This window comes from Carlito syrichta, unplaced genomic scaffold, assembly GCF_000164805.1.
Source record: "Carlito syrichta isolate Samal-C Ts95f unplaced genomic scaffold, Tarsius_syrichta-2.0.1 Scaffold314289, whole genome shotgun sequence".
NCBI classification, from domain to species: domain Eukaryota; kingdom Metazoa; phylum Chordata; class Mammalia; order Primates; family Tarsiidae; genus Carlito; species Carlito syrichta.
The window spans coordinates 81,620-97,752 of record NW_007258385.1 but is presented as its reverse complement, the minus strand read 5'-3'; the positions used below and the strand labels follow the sequence as shown (position 1 = coordinate 97,752).

Genomic DNA, 16,133 nt, shown 5'->3' with positions numbered 1-16,133 from the left:
GTTGAGACTGAAGCAGCGGCTTCGCCTGGGCTTCCTAACACACAGGGCCAGAGCGAGGCCTCCTGGGAGGTGGGACTCGGGCAGCCAGAACACAGGAAGAGAGGCAGAAAGGACAGGCAGCACGCAGAGCAAGGTATTCAAGGGCCTGCCACGGAAACGTGTCTTCCTGAGCTCATGTAGCCCGGTGCTGGGTCACCTGGGGTGGCAGATGCAGATTTTTTGAACAGGGCATTTGTCTGTGACTCCTTCCAAGCTCTTGACTGCCAATGTTCTTTGTTTGCTCCCAGGGTTGCTGTGACCCATCCCCTCCAGGAAGCCACCGGGGAAGCCTGTTCTAAGCCTGGTGGAAGTCACCAGAGCCTCTCTCAGATGGGCTTGGACCTGAATGCCAGCTGCTGCCACTTGGCAGGCTCCACGGAGGCTGTCCTGAAGGCTGTTCTTCACCCAGGGGAAACTGAGACAGCTGAGGTAGAAGAAGAGGCAAAGGCAGAAGCTGGGCAGGAGAGGAGAGGTGAGTGGGAGTCAGTCTGGGAAGATGCATTGTCTGGGCTTGGCGCACCGGGCCATCTGGTTCTGGCACTTGCACACAGGAGGCCAGAGCTGAGGCTAGGAGGGTGGGCAGGAGCCAAGGCCCAAGGCCTCCCTGACTGACTGTGATGTGGAGCTTTGTCTGCAGGGCAGTGGGGAGCGTGGAGGACTCTGAGTGCCTGGAAGCATGGCTGGCACCAAGAGCAACCTGGAAAACCCTGGATCCCCCTGGCAGGTGTGGGCCCAGTGACCTCTGACTGGTGGGGAACTGGGGTTGCCCTGTCACCCCCCACCCCACCTGTCCCAGCCTGGTCCAGAGGCTGGCAGCTGGGCGCTACCCATGACGAGTGCAGCGCGCACCCTTCAGCGTGACATTGGAGCGTCGCTGGGGGAACGGAGGGTGACGGAGCGCCATCCCAGGCGGTAATGGCTCCAGCGCCGGGAGGAAAATGACATAAATAATATCCCATTAGAGGCGCCGCGCTGCTCTGCTGAGTGCCTTGTTTTGCTGGCAACATTATGGGCTTCATAAACAGACTCATTTATTTTCCAGTCCTTGCTCTGGCTGAGAGGGGGTGGGGGGATGGGGGGGGGAAGGTGATGAGGGCGGTGGAGTCAACAAGGGGCAGGGACTGTGGGACTCACGTCTGCCGGCGGCCCAGGCCACAGTCAGCCCCTCTGGGCCCCGGCTCACGGCCTCCGGGGCAGGCCCCCAGGCCTCGGCCTCACCCTGCCTCCAGGCCTGGCCCACGCTCCCTCCCTCCATCTGGAATGCTCTCCCAGTGTCCTTAGAAACCACGCCACTTCCTTAAGGCTGACCCAATGCTCTTGTTCCCTGAGGCTTCCTTAAACCCCCACCGGCACATGACCTCGGGGCCCCTGGAGGACATTCTGGGGACAGACAGATCACCTTTCACAGGAGAACCCTGAGGTTGAAGAGGGCTGAGGCGTCCACACATTCAAATCCCGACCTGGCAGTCCCATGCCTGGTGGCCTGCGGAAGCCCTCGGCCCTCTTCAACCTCAGGGTCCTCCTGTGGCAGGTGGCTGGTGGTATCTTACCGACTCGCCATGAGAAGTCTCTTTGAGGCTTGTCTGGAACACAGTTGCTTTCCACAAATGATCGTTCTCCGTGTCCCCTGTGCTTTGGACGTAGAAATGTCATTCTCCTCTCTCCAAAGGGTCAGGTGATTGCCCTAATTCCGTCCTTCTGGAAGCGAGTCTTGGGCTTTGTGTCTGGCAGGGGCCAAGGCAGGTTTGCGGCTACAGCCAGAGGAGCTCTGGTCAGGATGTGGAGCTCTGGGCCTTGTCCAACTTGCATAGTGATGAGCTGTGTGATCTGGGCGAGTCTCCTCCCCTCTGTGGGCCTCCCTTCCACCAAGGGTTAAACAAAAGGACATTTGTGGTAGCTCTCAGCCCTGCTTCCAGGATCCCAGAAGGCTTCTACCTGTCTTCTACCTGTCAGGAGCTGCCCTCTGACTTCAGGGTCAGAGATAATTCAGGCTCAGATGCTGCTCTGCTGTGTGGCTTTGGGCGCAAACTGAACATCTCTGAGTCTCAGCTTCTGTGTCTGGAAAAGAAGGATAATAAAGCCCACTTCACGGGGTGGTTATAATAATTTAATGAAATTATGAAATCGTGGTATTTACTGAACATCTCTTATGTGCCAGACACTATTGACTGCTGGGAACGCAGTGGGGGGACAAGATTCTTCCCCCTTTTGCAGAGCTTATATATTAGAGAGAGAGAGAAAGAGAATCGGCCATCACATAAGAAAACTGCATAAGTGCCAGCTGTGATGTGTTATAAAGAAAAAAGCAAAAAGGAGCTACAGGGTCCTGTAGTGCTCTTGGTTAGGGAGGGCTTCCCTGAGGAGGTGACGCCTAAGCTGAGAGCGTGGCTATACAACAAACGAAACCCAGTGGCTTTCAACCACAGTAGTTTGACTGGTGCTCATGGTGTCTGTGGACTGGGGATTCAAAAGGGCTCTGCCGAGCGGCTCTGCCTCAGAAGATGGGGGGCTGGAGCCTCAGGGGCTGCAGGACACCTCCTTCCCTCTCTGCGGGTGTCTCAGGGCTCCTCCACGGAGTCTCTCTGAGCTGTGAATTTGAATAACAGAGTATAGGCTGCAGGAAAGAAAGCAGGGAGGCTGTAGCTTCACCCAGGCAGAGATGCTGGTAGCCTGAACCTGGGAGGTTGCCAGGAGGTGATAGTGACAAACGGACAGGACGACAATAAACCGGGAGGCCAAGCCGACAGAAACAAGTGATCAGACAAGGAGCAAGAGGAGAAAGAGACAAAAGTGACTCCCAGGTTTCTGGCAAAGCTTAATCTTGTTTGACAGCTCAGAGAGGTTAAGTGACTAGCCCATGGCCACACAGCACATTTGTGGTACCACCAGGAAGAGAAGCCAGGCATTGTGCCCAGAATTCACTGCTACCCTCTGGGCCAGTCCCGACTTGGAGATGTTGCTGCAACCAGGTGCTTGGTCCTCTTCTCTCTGTCTCTTCCGCCCTCCCCTCCCACGCTCTCCCCTCCTTCCTCCCAGGATACGGGCTGCTGTGGTTGACGAGGCCCAGCAGGTGTGCCTCGCTGAGCTGTCGGCGTGATGAACGGCTTCCCTTGGCTGAGCAGATAACGGTACACACACAGGTCAGGGGGGGCCGTGTAGCCCATCCATCAGGCCCAGGAGTGGGCGGAGGGCCGACACACCCTCGAGCCTGCTATCTGCCACAAATATGTTTCCCCCCCAAGGTGAACAGGAAGAGTGACGGCTGGCGCCTGACATCAGCAGGGCTGGTGCTCACCAGAGCCAACATGGCCCTCCCCAGGCCCCAGCCTCCTGTGCCTTCCCTGGGAGCCGGGTCCAGCCTCTGGGGTGTGGAGCCACGGAGGGCCACAGAACCGCAGGCTCTTCGAGCCTGGAGTGCTGACTCTCCCAAACAGAGGGCAGAGCCCTCGATTCCTTGAGGTGGGGTCATGCCGTGGTGAGAAGCAGGGACTCTGGACCCTGCTTAGCCTGCTCGGGTTCAAGTCCGGGTTCTACCACTTAATAGCGGCGTTGTCTCACAAAGCAAACACGTTGCGAGGACGGCAAGAGTGTCTACACCATGGTGGCGGGGGGCCCCAGAGGAGACATCTTTGTGAAGTGCTGAGAACTATGCCCAGTGCATTAGTAGAAATACAGAGTTTTTCAATTCAGGGTCTTCAGTTCTGAGTCCTTGAGACAGAGAACCTGAAGCCTTTGACTCTTCTCAGGGCCGCAGACTTCCAGCATCTTGCTAGTGTAGATCTCAGTCACCCCTGCAGGGGGCGTGCTGAGGAGTGGCCTAGCTGGGCGTCAGCTCTGCAGTCTCCATCGCCTCTTCCCCACGCTTCACTGGGATGGCTGCTAGTTTCTCAGCCTTATGTTCAGTGTCCTGGAAACCCAGCGACCAGCTGCCCACTGGCCAGAGGGTTGCCCCACATAGGAATGCTCACCACACATTGCTCAGCACCTCAGTCTGCTCACATCCATTCATCTAGCTATCCACCCAGACCATCCGTCCCTCCGTCCACCTAACCGTCCATCCTCCCATCCATGTATCTATCCACTGTTCCATTCACTACACCCTCATGTTCACCAGCCAGTCTGCGGTCTACCCATCGATATGGATTTTCTCATCCATCCATCCATCCATCCATCCATCCATCCATCCATCCTTCTGCTATCCATCCATCTTCTCATCCACCCATTGATTCATCTTCCCATCATCCATGTATCCATCCGTCCATATTTGTCCATTCCCCTCCTTCCCATCGACCATTGCCCCCTCCCTTCCTCCCTTCCTTCCTCCCTTCTCCCTTTCTACTTTTCTTCCTTTCTTCCTTCCTTCTTCATTTTCTTATCCATTGATCTATCCATTTATTCAACACTTATTATCTGTCACATACAAGGTACTGGGCCGGGCTGTCAAGGAAGGTGTATGCATTGGTTTCAACTTCTACTCTCCCCGAGCTTCCAGTCTGGCAGGCCAGAGGAGACACGAACACAGCCCAGCCAACACAAGACTGTCCTGATTTGGCAGAGATAAAAAACCATGCAGAGTGACAGAGAGAATTCTCATTTCTGATGGTGCCTCTAGGACAGCTTCGTAGGGAAGGTGGTATTTGATCAGGATCTTGAAACCCTGTCTTGATGACATCACAGGTGGCTTGATGTTTTGGGGGACTGGGAGGAGAAGGGTGGGGAGCCTCAGGCACCATCTAGTCAACTGGATGACCAGGGCTAGGAGGTTCCCTTTAAATACCCTGTGAAGGGTTGGTGCAAGGCCTGCTTGCCTGCCTCCTGGGCTGAGAGGCTCACTACAAGACAAGGAGAAAGGCCTTGAGACCGCCACCATGCTCCAGGAACTTAAAGGCATGAGGGGCTCTGTCCAATCTTCCCGACTCCCAGGGATTGCCTATGACTGTTGTCTGTGGTGGGAGGGTGTTCTGGACCCAGTGTGTCTGGCTCACATCTCAGTTTCTCATTTACTAAATGTGTGGCCTGGGACAGGTCAATCCACTTCCCTGAGACTCAGTTTACTCATCCGCAGGATGGGGATGGTGATCAGAGACCTCTCATTGGATTGTTACAAGGATTAAATGAGCTCAGACAGTCATGGTGCTTAGTAGGAGTTCGTTACTATTTCAGGAGATTCTATCAGGGCCACACAGGGCAGCTCAGGGGACAGCATCAACACAGGGAAACAGGGACAGTGCTTGGGAAGAGGGGAAAGGGGACACTTTGGCAGAGTTGGAAGTGCAGCCACTGACAGACTGTCAACACCAGGAAGATTCTATGGACCATGTCCCCCCACCTCACATTCCGAGGAACCATTGAGGGACTGGTGGGCTCCACACATGCGAACGAGATGCTGTGGGGTAAGAACCCAAAGAGAGAAAGCGATATGGCCAGTGCCTGGGACTGCAGAAGGAGCTGGAGCCACAGCGAGAGGGGCTGCCAACGGCAGGATGAGAAGCCACGTAGGAGAGCCTAAGCTAAGCCTCCCCTCCTCCTGCCCTCTGGTCTCTGTGGCCTGGGGGTCTGGGGAAATGGATCAGGGACCATGGGCCTGCCCTTGACGCTTGCAGAACCCAGATGACGGTCTCTCAGGGCTTGTGATGCTGCTCAGCATGTCCTGATGCTGCTCAGCAATGTCCTGAGGAAGGAGCCGGCTCACCCTGGGGCCGAAGGGGGTGGGCTGCCAGGCTGCTGGTGCCCACAGTCACAGGGAGCTTTGCGGGCAAATCCAGCTAGAAATGCCTCATGCGAGAGTCGCCCCTGCAGATTCACCAGGTGTGTTGCCACATCGAGCAGCGACGCGGCAGGGAAAGCCCAGACTCCGCCGTATGATGCATCCCTCACCCATCAAATGGGAATGCTAGCAACAGGGCCATTTATTCATTTGTTAGCTTATTCATCGATTGCGTAGATACAGTGTATTGGCTCTATGGATACACTGGTGAACAAGACAGACGTGGTGCTTGTCCTCAAGAAGCTGACATTCTAGAGGAATGTAAGCTACTATGGAAATGAGTGTAACGTGCTTAGCACAGTGCTCAGCACATAGTAAATGTACCGTAAGTGTGTCACCTTTAAAGACTCTGAGAAGTCCTACAACATCCATCTCTTAAGCCCAGGGCTTTCCAGATATCTTTGGCCATGAACTCTCCCCTTTCCACCCCCATAACACCCTAGCCCCATGCTGCAGTGCTCACTGGTCCATGGGAAATACATCAGAAATGCTGGTTTGGTGGATGTGGTCTCTATATGCACTTATACACAGAGACACACGAAGATACAGATACCTACTTTGGATGGATCTCAAACTAGTACTAGGGCTTAGAGGAGATGAGAACAGCTCACCTCTTGTTTCACTTTAAAATGGGCACATTTAGCCGGGCCTGTAATCCCGCGCCTTTGGGAGGCTAAGGTGAGTGGATTGCCTGAGCCCGCGGGTTCGAGACCCACCTGGGCAGCGAGACCTCATCTCTACAATAAAAAAAAAAAAATCAGCCGGGTGTGCATACCTGCAGTTCCAGCTATTTGGAAGGCTGAGGCGGAAGGATCGCCAGAGCCCAGCAGGTCGAGGCTGCGGTGGCCGGGAGCGGCCACTGCACTCCAGTCTGGGCAACAGAGTGAGACTCTAACTCAAAAAAAAAAAAAAAAAAATGGGCACATTTTATACCAGCCTTGTCTTGGAGAGTAGACAATGGTGCTCTCTCTGATGAGTTCTCTCTAAAGTCTCTAGGAGTCATCAATTGATCTACTCACCCAACAAACATTATGGTCACTTCCTTCATTCTGTGCTGCCTGCCTGGCATGGGGGACACAGATTTATCTGGTTCATAAAGAGATCTTTCTAGGCTGGGCGCAGTGGCTCAAGTCTGTAATCCCAGCACTTTGAGAGGCTGCGGCGAGAGGATTGCCTGAGCTTAGGGGTTTGAGACGAGCCTGGGCAACTAGGCAAGACCTCCTCTCTACAATAAATGAAAAATTAGCTGGGCATGGTGACACTTGCCTGTAGTTCCAGCTACTTGGAAGGCTGAGGCAGAAGGATCACCTGAGCCCAGCAGATCGAGGCTGTGGTGGCCATGAGCATGCCACTGCACTCTAGCCTGGGCAGCAGAGTGAGACTCCAACTCAAAAAAAAAAAAAAGAGAGAGAGAGAGAGAGATCTTTCTAATGCAACACGCAGGAGCAAGACATGCCCTGTGTATTGTGGCAGCCCAGAGGGAGGCTGCCTAGGGCCATCTGGGAAGGCTCCAGGAAGATGTGATGCCCAAGTTAAGTCTAAAAAGGTGAACAGAAGTTGAACCAGGAAAGGGGGCCTTCTAGGCACGGTGTTCCAGGAATCGGCCTGGTCTTGGCACTGACTCGTTGGGGTTAGAGTTGATCTTAGTTCCGAGAAGGGGAAGATATGAACTAAGATGCTCTAGCCCCCAGTGGGAGGAGTCAGACTGCCACAGGAATAATCCCCCCCCACTAGCATGTGACCTTGAGTAACTCACCCCCACCCCCACCCCGCAGCTTCATAGGTGAACAGGAACAGCCAAGCTCGCCTCACTGGGCAGAGAGGGAGCAAGCACTTTGTAAGCAGGTGCATTGTGAGCCGCCGGGCGCCGCACGCTGCAAAGCTCTGAGCATACGCAAATTCTCGGCTGCCTGTCTTAGCTCAGGGCCCAGCTCACAACAGGGCAGAAAGAATGGTAGAGCCAAATGATTCTGCCACCTTTGAGCTCTGTTCCTCTGGCTCTTGAAACCATCTTGATCTTCCTGAGGTCCCTTATTAATATGCCAACACCCCGAGAGGTGTTAATTCTTATTTGCTAATACCTTGGTGCTGGCACTTTCATTAGCAGTTAACACCTCTAGTTAGCAGCTAACTCCTTCACGGAATCTTCTGGCATTCAGCTGATTTCAGCCGAGAGAACTTCAGGAATGGGGCCAGAAGGAGCACAGGTGGCTTGGGACATGAAAGAGAAGAGGGGCTTGTGGGAGGAGACCATCCAGGAAGGCCGTCTCTGAAGAACTGTGTTGCCAAGGGCAAGTTCCATTGCCTTTCCATGAGACAGAACCCCCAGACAGCAGTGTCCAGAGTCATCTCTGGGCAAGCTGCCTGAGCATTACAAGCCTCCATTTCCTCCTCCATTAAATGGGAACATACTCAACCATACCTCTGGGGTCACCATGGCCAATGCCATGTTGCTCAAGTTTGCTGTGTACGTGTAGATGGTACACACACATCTTTCATCTTAACAGTAAACATTTGCATCCTTCAACTTAAAGAAAGTTCAGCTGCGGCAACAGATGCCCTCCCTCAAATCTCAGTGGCTCTGACAATACGTGTTTATGTTTTGCTCAGGCTTCAGGCCCGTCAAGGGTCTGCTTTGACTCTGCTCCATGTCATCATTCTGAGAACCAGAGGGAAAGGGCAGTCCCTGCCTGGAACACGCTGAGTCCACAGCAGCAGAAAGACCCACTGCAGAACCTCACAATGGCTTTCATTGCTCACATGCCCAGATGTGATGGTGATGAGGTGGGAAATGTAATCGGCAGAGGAGCAGTTGAGAAGGGGGGCAACGAGTATTCACAAGTAAGAATACAGTCTGGTATAGGATTTTACTTCAATGTGTATTAGAACAAGGTATAAGTGTGTATGTGTAGGTATGGAGAGGGAGAGAGAATGATAGAACAAGTGGGGCAAAATGGATTCAGTTGGCAGGTCTGGGTGAAGAGGTGTATGGACATTCTTTGCAATCTTTCTGTAAAGTTTAGAATAATGTGAAAATAAAAAGTTCCAAGTACATCTTTGTCTAAAAAATTTTTTTTAGATATAGGATCTTACTGTGATGCCCAGGCTGGGTGCAGTGGTGCAATCACTGCCTTGAATAAACTCCTGAGCTCAAGTTATTCCCCCCATCAGCCTCCTGAGTAGCTGGGACTACAGGTGCACACCACCACCCCTGGATAATTTTTTTTTAATTTGCAGAGATGAGGTCTTGCTATGTTGCCCAGGCTGGTCTTGAATTCCTGGCTTTCAGTAATCCTCCCACTTGGTCCCCCAAAGCACTAGGATTACAAGTATGAGCCAACAAATCCAGCTTCCCCATATATATTTCGTCTCTAACCATCATGCCCTGGATCTGATTATTTAAGGTGAGGCAGCTATAGAGAGGATAGAAATGAGTGGAGCTCATTTAAAGAATATTAATTAATAGTAGGACAGGTAGGACATTTGGGAAAGGAACTTGAAGAAGAGTTATTGGGTGTTCCAAGCACTTCCTCCAGGGGTCCTCCGGCTGGCAGTCCCCTTCCCGTTCATTTACTCTACACCTGTTTATTGAATACCTACTATGTGCCAGGTCCCTGCGGGGCATTGAGGATGCAATCATGAATGATACGTGGCACACACAGATCCTTCCTTGAGCCGCCCTCAGACTCATGGAGGTGTTGGAAGAGTAAGGCTCATGGCAGCGAGCACACCAGGAAGCCCAGGAGCCCAGTGCCAGCTGGGGTTGTACCTGCAGGGGACTTAGTGGCTCCCCAGGGGCAGTCGGTGTATGGGGAACCAGTTCATGTCTTGTGAGTCTGAGTTTCTCTATAGGGCACATGCGTGTTTCCAGGTCTACATGGCAGGGAGTGGGGGCAGGGGGTGGGGAACAGAGAGGCAGAGTCTGAGTCCACACTGCACACCCTCCTGGGATGCTCCTTTGTGGCCAAGATCTACTGGGGTTGGGAACCTATATTTTTATATTAATCATTTTTCTGATTTTTTTTTGAGGTCTCACTCTGTCACCCATGAGGTCTCACTCTGTCACCCACACTGAAGTGCAAGTGGCATGATCATGGCTCACCAAAGCCTTGACCTCCTGGGCTCAGACGATCCTCCTGCCTCAGCTTCCTGAGTGGCTGGGACTATAGGCGTCCACCACCATGTCTATTTATTCATTCATTTATTTATTGAGTTTTTGTAGAGACAAGGTCTCACCATGTTGCCCAGGCTGGTCTCAAATTCCTGGGCTCAAGCTACCCTCCTGCCTCAGCCTCCCAAAGTGCTGGGATTACAGGTGTAAACCACTGCACCCCAACCTACTTTTATATTAAAAACAACAGATGGACCGTGAAGGGGCACAGGACAACTTTTGAGGATGATAAAAATGTTCATTTTCTTGATCATGGTGGTGGTTATGTGGGTGTATACATTTCAAAATTCATTGAAATAAATCCTTAAAATGGGTAGATTTTATCATAAGTATTTTGCATCTTGATAAAGTTGATTCACAAAATAAAAAATAAAAACGAAGGAGTATGACACTTATGAATTCATTTTGAGAGGTTGAGTAACTTGCCCAGATCACAGAGCTGCTGAGGGGAGGAGCAGGAAATGAGATCCAGTGTGCCTGACTCCAGAACCGGTGCTGTTAGCTGTGGTGAACACACACCTTTCATTTCCTTATCCACTTGAGCAAAAGCAGCCTCCATTTTGAAGGGTAATATCCAACAGTTCAAAATCTGTCCCTGGAATGAAGGCTTCAGAATTAGAAAGGAATTAAGTGGCCCTGGAGTTCCACATCCCTCTTCCTCTGCCCCAGACGAGCGTAGATGCCCTGGGTTTTGACCTCAGTTGAGCTCTGGCCTCTCGAGGGCTGCCCTGGAAACTTCCATCTGTCAAAACTCCACCAGTCTCAGCCTCTCCCCCTTTCTGCCCTGGTCCTGGGGTTTCTGAAGCTCTGCCCACGCTGTTCTGCCCCTTCAGAACGTCCTTGTGTTGTCCTTGCTACTTATTCCCCTACAGTCTGGGAGGCCAGGAGAGACTCTTTGGTCTGGGTGGGAAGCACGGACCAGCTGAGAGGGTTTACCTTACCAGGGGCCCACTTGACAGATAAAGCCAGTGGCTCTGGGCGCAGGCACAGCCTCAGGTCCCACAGTCTGCACGGTTAGAGCTGGAGTCCCAGCCAGGGCTGCCTAGTTCCAGGCCCTGAGCCCTGCCTTGCCCAGGAGACAGGGGGAAACCAAGTCTTGGGGCCGGGGCGGGGGTGGGCGGGGGGGGGGGGGTGGGAAGTCCCTTGCAGACTCCCCTCCTTCCAGAACTGACTCTGCTCTGTCAACAGCTGCAAAAACCCCAGTCCCCGAAGGGACGGAGCTGCCGGGGCCTCTTGCCGAGTGACTGCAGACCACATTTTTCTTAATCTAAATTGAAAACTGCTCAAGTAGAAAAATCATTTCAGTGCTTCATCTCAGAAGGGAAAAGAAGAAGGGAGATGGAGACGGGAGGGGTGGGGGCCAGAGGCGAACGGCTGTGGCTGGAGGGGGCTGAGTGCCTGCACACCCTGAGCCTGGCCCTGGCCGGCTTGCCCTGGGGCCCAAGGGAGTGGGCTTCCAGGTGGCTGGTGCCAGCAGTCAGAAGTACTGACAGCTCCACCGTGCACAAGCAGGACTGGTGTGGCCCCGGGACGACGAATCCCTGCGGGACATAGCTCCTGTCTGTAAGGTGCTTCTAGTTCCTGTTCCCATCTCCCCCATTCCTTCCTTCAGCAGATATTCACTGAACATCTTCCCTGTGTCTGGTACTGTTCCAAATGCAGGCAATACAAAAATCGCCCTTGCCCTCCTGGAAAGCACCGTCTGGGAGGGAAGACACATTATCCAATAAACAGAGAACAACAAACTGAATTCAGCTCTGAAGGAACAGGGGGGCCAGTTGAGTGATATTCTCTAGGCTGAGGAGGGAAACGTGACTCAGGCTGGGCAGTCAGGGAGAGTCTCCTGGCGGAAGTGCCGTTTCAGCAAAGGCCCAAGAGTGACTAGGAGGTCTCCAGGCAAAGGCAGAGGTGGAGACAGTGGTGGGAGCGGGCTAGCGCCTCAGGACAGAAGGAAGTACTGGGGAGGGTAGACTCTTCAGCGAGGGTGACTGGGTTCAAATCTCAGTTCTGCCACTAGCCTTCTGTGTGACCGTGGACAAGTTACCTAATCTCTCTGTCTTAATTTCCTCGCTTGCAGACATCAAATTACTGTGAAGATTAGGTGGTTTTACACACATCATATGTTTGGAACAGTGTCTGGCACAGGATGTTTAAGCAAGCAAAAAAAAGACCCAGCATGTGCAAAGGCCCAAGGGCAGGAACTGCAAAGTGCATCTTGGAAAAAAGGTCTGTGAGCAAGCTTTATCCTGAGGCAAACAGGCTGGGCATGCGCGGCAGAACGCCACGGTGTCAGCGGAAAGAATGTAGGCTGAAGTCCTGTGTCTGCCAGGTGATCCCAGCAAACCTGTGCCAGAATGTCACTTACATAACCCCACAACCTTGGGAAGAACCATGCTTTTCCTCACTTTACAGATGAGCAGACTGAGGCCCAGAGAGGCCCAGTGGCTAATCCAAGGCCACACAGCTGGGCCGAGCCCAGGTTTGGCTGACTCAAGTCTAAGTTCCTGACCGCTGTGCTCTACTGCCTCAATTCTGAGACGTGAAAGATGTGACATCTGTGTCTAGGTTTGACTATTTGTTGAGCACATGCTATGTGTTGCATCCTGGGCGAGGCGTGTCACACAGAAAGCAATTTATAGGATGCAGCCTAGGTAGGGTGGTCATATCTTATTTTCCTGAACGGGATCACCCTGTGCAGCGAGGGGGTACTCCCCATACTTACACCAGGGCAGCATGTGTGCACTGGGACCCAGGGTCACTCGAGCATGGGGCAGGTGATCAGAGCATGCTGTCAGGTAGAGCTGGCTGACTCAGTGCCCTTGGGAGGTCACTCAGCTTCTCTGAATCTCAGTTTCCCCATATTGGGGTCATTGTGCCTAGCTCTTGAAGTTGTGAGGCTTAAGTGAGACAATGGGAGGACAGACAGTGAGCACAGAGGCTGGTACGGAGTAGGCCTCAGTGACTGCTGGACATTGTCACTGAGTACTCAGTACTCGATCGATGGCATTCTCTCCATCCCTGTCTCTCTCCACCTCTACCTTTCTCTGTCTCTCTCTGTCTCTCTCCAACTCTCCTCCTCCATCTCTCTCTGTTTTTCCATCTCTCTTTGCCTCTCTGTCTCTGTCCATCTCTCTCTGTCTCTTTTCATCTCTCTCTCTTTCTGTCTCTCTCTCTCCATCTCTTTCTATTCCTCTCCATGTCTCTTCATCTCTCTCTATCTCTCTCTCTGACTCTCTCTCTCTCTCCATCTTTCTCATCTTTCTCTCACTCCATCTCTCTCTTTATCTCCATCTCTCTGCATCTCTCTTTGTCTCCATCTCTCTCTGTCTCTCTCCATCTCTGTTTGTCTCTCCGTCTCGCTCTCTTTCTGTCTGTCTCTATACCTACCTCCCCTTTTCTTAGCTGCCCCCCATTCTCCCCTGCCCCTTCCTGGACCCAGGCCAGGGTTGCTGTGTGCCCTTGGGCAAAAGTCCCTTCCAGAAGGTCTCTGAGCCTGCTCTCCCCATGCAACTGGTCTGCTTCAACAAGGCTGAGGGGTCCCGCCTCTCCTCCCTTCCTCCCTTGGCCAGCCCCCCTCCCCCACCAGCCATCCCCAGACTCATTTTACAGGTCAGTTCCCTTTAATGAGTGGGGCTCTGAGCCTTTTCCCTCACAAAATGGAAACTGCAGGTTCATCAAAATCTCATTAACCTCCATTGTCCCGGTGGCCCTGCGGGGGTCAGCCTGTCTAGGGCTGGGGGCACCACCTCCTAGCGGACCAGGGTCTGGGTCTGTCTGGGGCTGGGGGTGGTGGGGCTACTGGTGTGCTGTTTCTAGACAATATTCAAGCCACAGCACCGAGCCTGCCAGCCCTGGCCACCGGGTGTCAGAGGAGAGAGGGCGCCTTCAGCACTTTAATTGGAAAACTTGCCGGGGGACCGAGGGACGCTGGGAGCAGAGAGGAATGGCTGGCTTCAGATGAATTAATACTTTGCTTGTGGCTGGCAATTTTCTCCACTTTCATGTTGCCTGGCTTTTTTTTTTCTCTTCCTCTTCTTTCATTTTTTTCTTGCTTGGAAGGGTGACATGGTCCACCACTGATTCATTGTGCTTCTGGGGCTTGTCTGAGCCAGACTCTGACCAAGTCAACGCACGGGCCCTGCTCCTGAGTGTGGCCTTTGACTTGGACTCAAACAGGGGTTTGCCTGTGGGGCTCTGGAGTCCCTACTAACTGTGGGACCTTAAGCAACTTGCTTTCTTTACCTCACCGTCTCATCCATTCTGAGAATAACATGAGATAACGTACTTAGTGCCTGGCTACCGCTATGAAAAACTCGGTGGAGTTTCTTCTAACCTTAAATGTGCACTTATCTTGTCAAGAGAAATAAAAACATATATGGAAAAACGTATATAAGGAAAGCAGCAGACCCAAAGGGCCAAACACTAGGTGATTCCAATGAATGACAGCTTGGAAAGGGCACAGAAACCAGATCAGTGGTTGCTAGGGAGTGCGGTTGGGGGAAGGGATGAAAACTGGCAAAAGACCACATTCTGGGGTGGTAGACGTGGTCTAGATCTTGATCGTGGTGCTGAATACACTGGCGTACATGTCTTTCAAAACTCTCCCAGCCGCACTCTTTAAAAGGTCAAATTTTATTGTATGAAAATTATACCTCCATAAACCTTACTTAGGGCTTACGTCTGTAATCCCAGCACTTTGGGAAACCAAGGCACGTGGGGGGCGGGGGTGGGGGGAAGGGTTGGGGTTGCTTGAGCCCAGGAGTTTGAGACCAGCCTGGGCAGCATAGCAAGGCCTCGTCTCTGCAAAAAATTAAAAAATTAGCCAGGCATTGTGGTGCACTCTTGCAGTGCCAGCTATTTGAGGGCTGAGGTGGAAAGATCTCCTGAGTCCAGGAGTTTGAGGCTTCTGAGAGCCATGATCGTACCACTGCACTCCAGCCTGGTGACAGAGTGAGACATTGACTCAGACAAACAAACGAAACTTTACTTAAAAAATAATGGCAGTCAATAAAAATGTCCACAATTTTAAACTTTATTTTGCTTTTTTATTGAGGTATAGTGTACAAATAGTATATCACACTGTAAGAACCCATCTTACGTGCACATCCTGGTGGTTTTTTGCATTTGTTATACATCCATCCAGATCAATGTAGGAAACACTTCCAGACCCTCTAATGCCCTCATCACCCTTCCTAAGACCACAACTCTTGAGGTTAATCACTATTTTGACATTTCTTTCCACAAGTTAATTTTATGAGCTTTCAGATCTCTTATAAATAGAGTCATCAGAACGGAATTGTTTGTTTGGTGGATAGCAAATTATTGAAGTCATCTTCTAAAAACACAAATAAGATCACTACATCTCTTGATTAAAAGCCCTCCAGTGTAGCCGGGCTCAGTGGCTCAGCCTGCAGTTCCAGCTACTTGGAAGGCTGAGGCGGAAGGATCACCGGAGCCCAGCAGGTCGAGGCTGCGGTGGCTGGGAGCGGCCACTGCACTCCGGTCTGGGCGACAGTGAGACTCCAACTCAAAAAAAAAAAAAAAAAGTCCTCCAGTGTCTTCCCAATGTACTTCAAGCAGAACACCAAGGTTTCCCCTGCCCAACAGGCTGTGTACATCCTGCCCCACTGTGGACCTGCTCCCTGGGGGTCACTTGGCCTCCTTTCGGTTCTCTAAGCACAACTGGCACTTTCCTGCTGTGAGGACTTTGCCTTTGCTGACTCCTCTGGCTGCCATGTCCTCAGTGGTCCTGGCTCCTGCCTGTCCTTCCGTCTCAACTCCCAGGTCACGTCTCCTGACTCTGGGTCCTTCCCCAAGCTGCAGCCCAATGGAACCCAACATCCGCCCCTTGGTTATTCACCATCTCTGTGCCTGCCGACACCTCTGTGACCCTCATCCGAGTCTACAACTGCTTCTTTGTTTGTGGGTTGATCGTCTTCCTCGCTGCTTAGTCTGAGATTTATTTCGAGGGCAGAGCTGGGTCTGCCCTCTCTGCGTGTCCTAGGCGCCCAGGCCAGTGCTGAGCACATGTATGGCTTGACACATGTTGGCTAAATCAATACATGAACATCAGCTTCCAATGGGAAGCTGGTGTCTCACACACCTTCCTGTTTGCTCCTCCCAGCAACTCGGCAGGGAAGCTACCGTCATCAGCCC

The 16,133-nt window shown here is 52.4% G+C and overlaps 1 long non-coding RNA gene across 1 annotated transcript; it reads left to right on the top strand.

The window, feature by feature from the left end:
* The first annotated feature begins 447 nt into the window (after window positions 1–447).
* On the top strand, window positions 448–8,860 carry LOC110596802. The gene is made up of 2 exons (XR_002482727.1): window positions 448–511; window positions 8,417–8,860. It is a non-coding gene; the product is annotated as an uncharacterized LOC110596802 (long non-coding RNA).
* The last annotated feature ends 7,273 nt before the right edge of the window (window positions 8,861–16,133 follow it).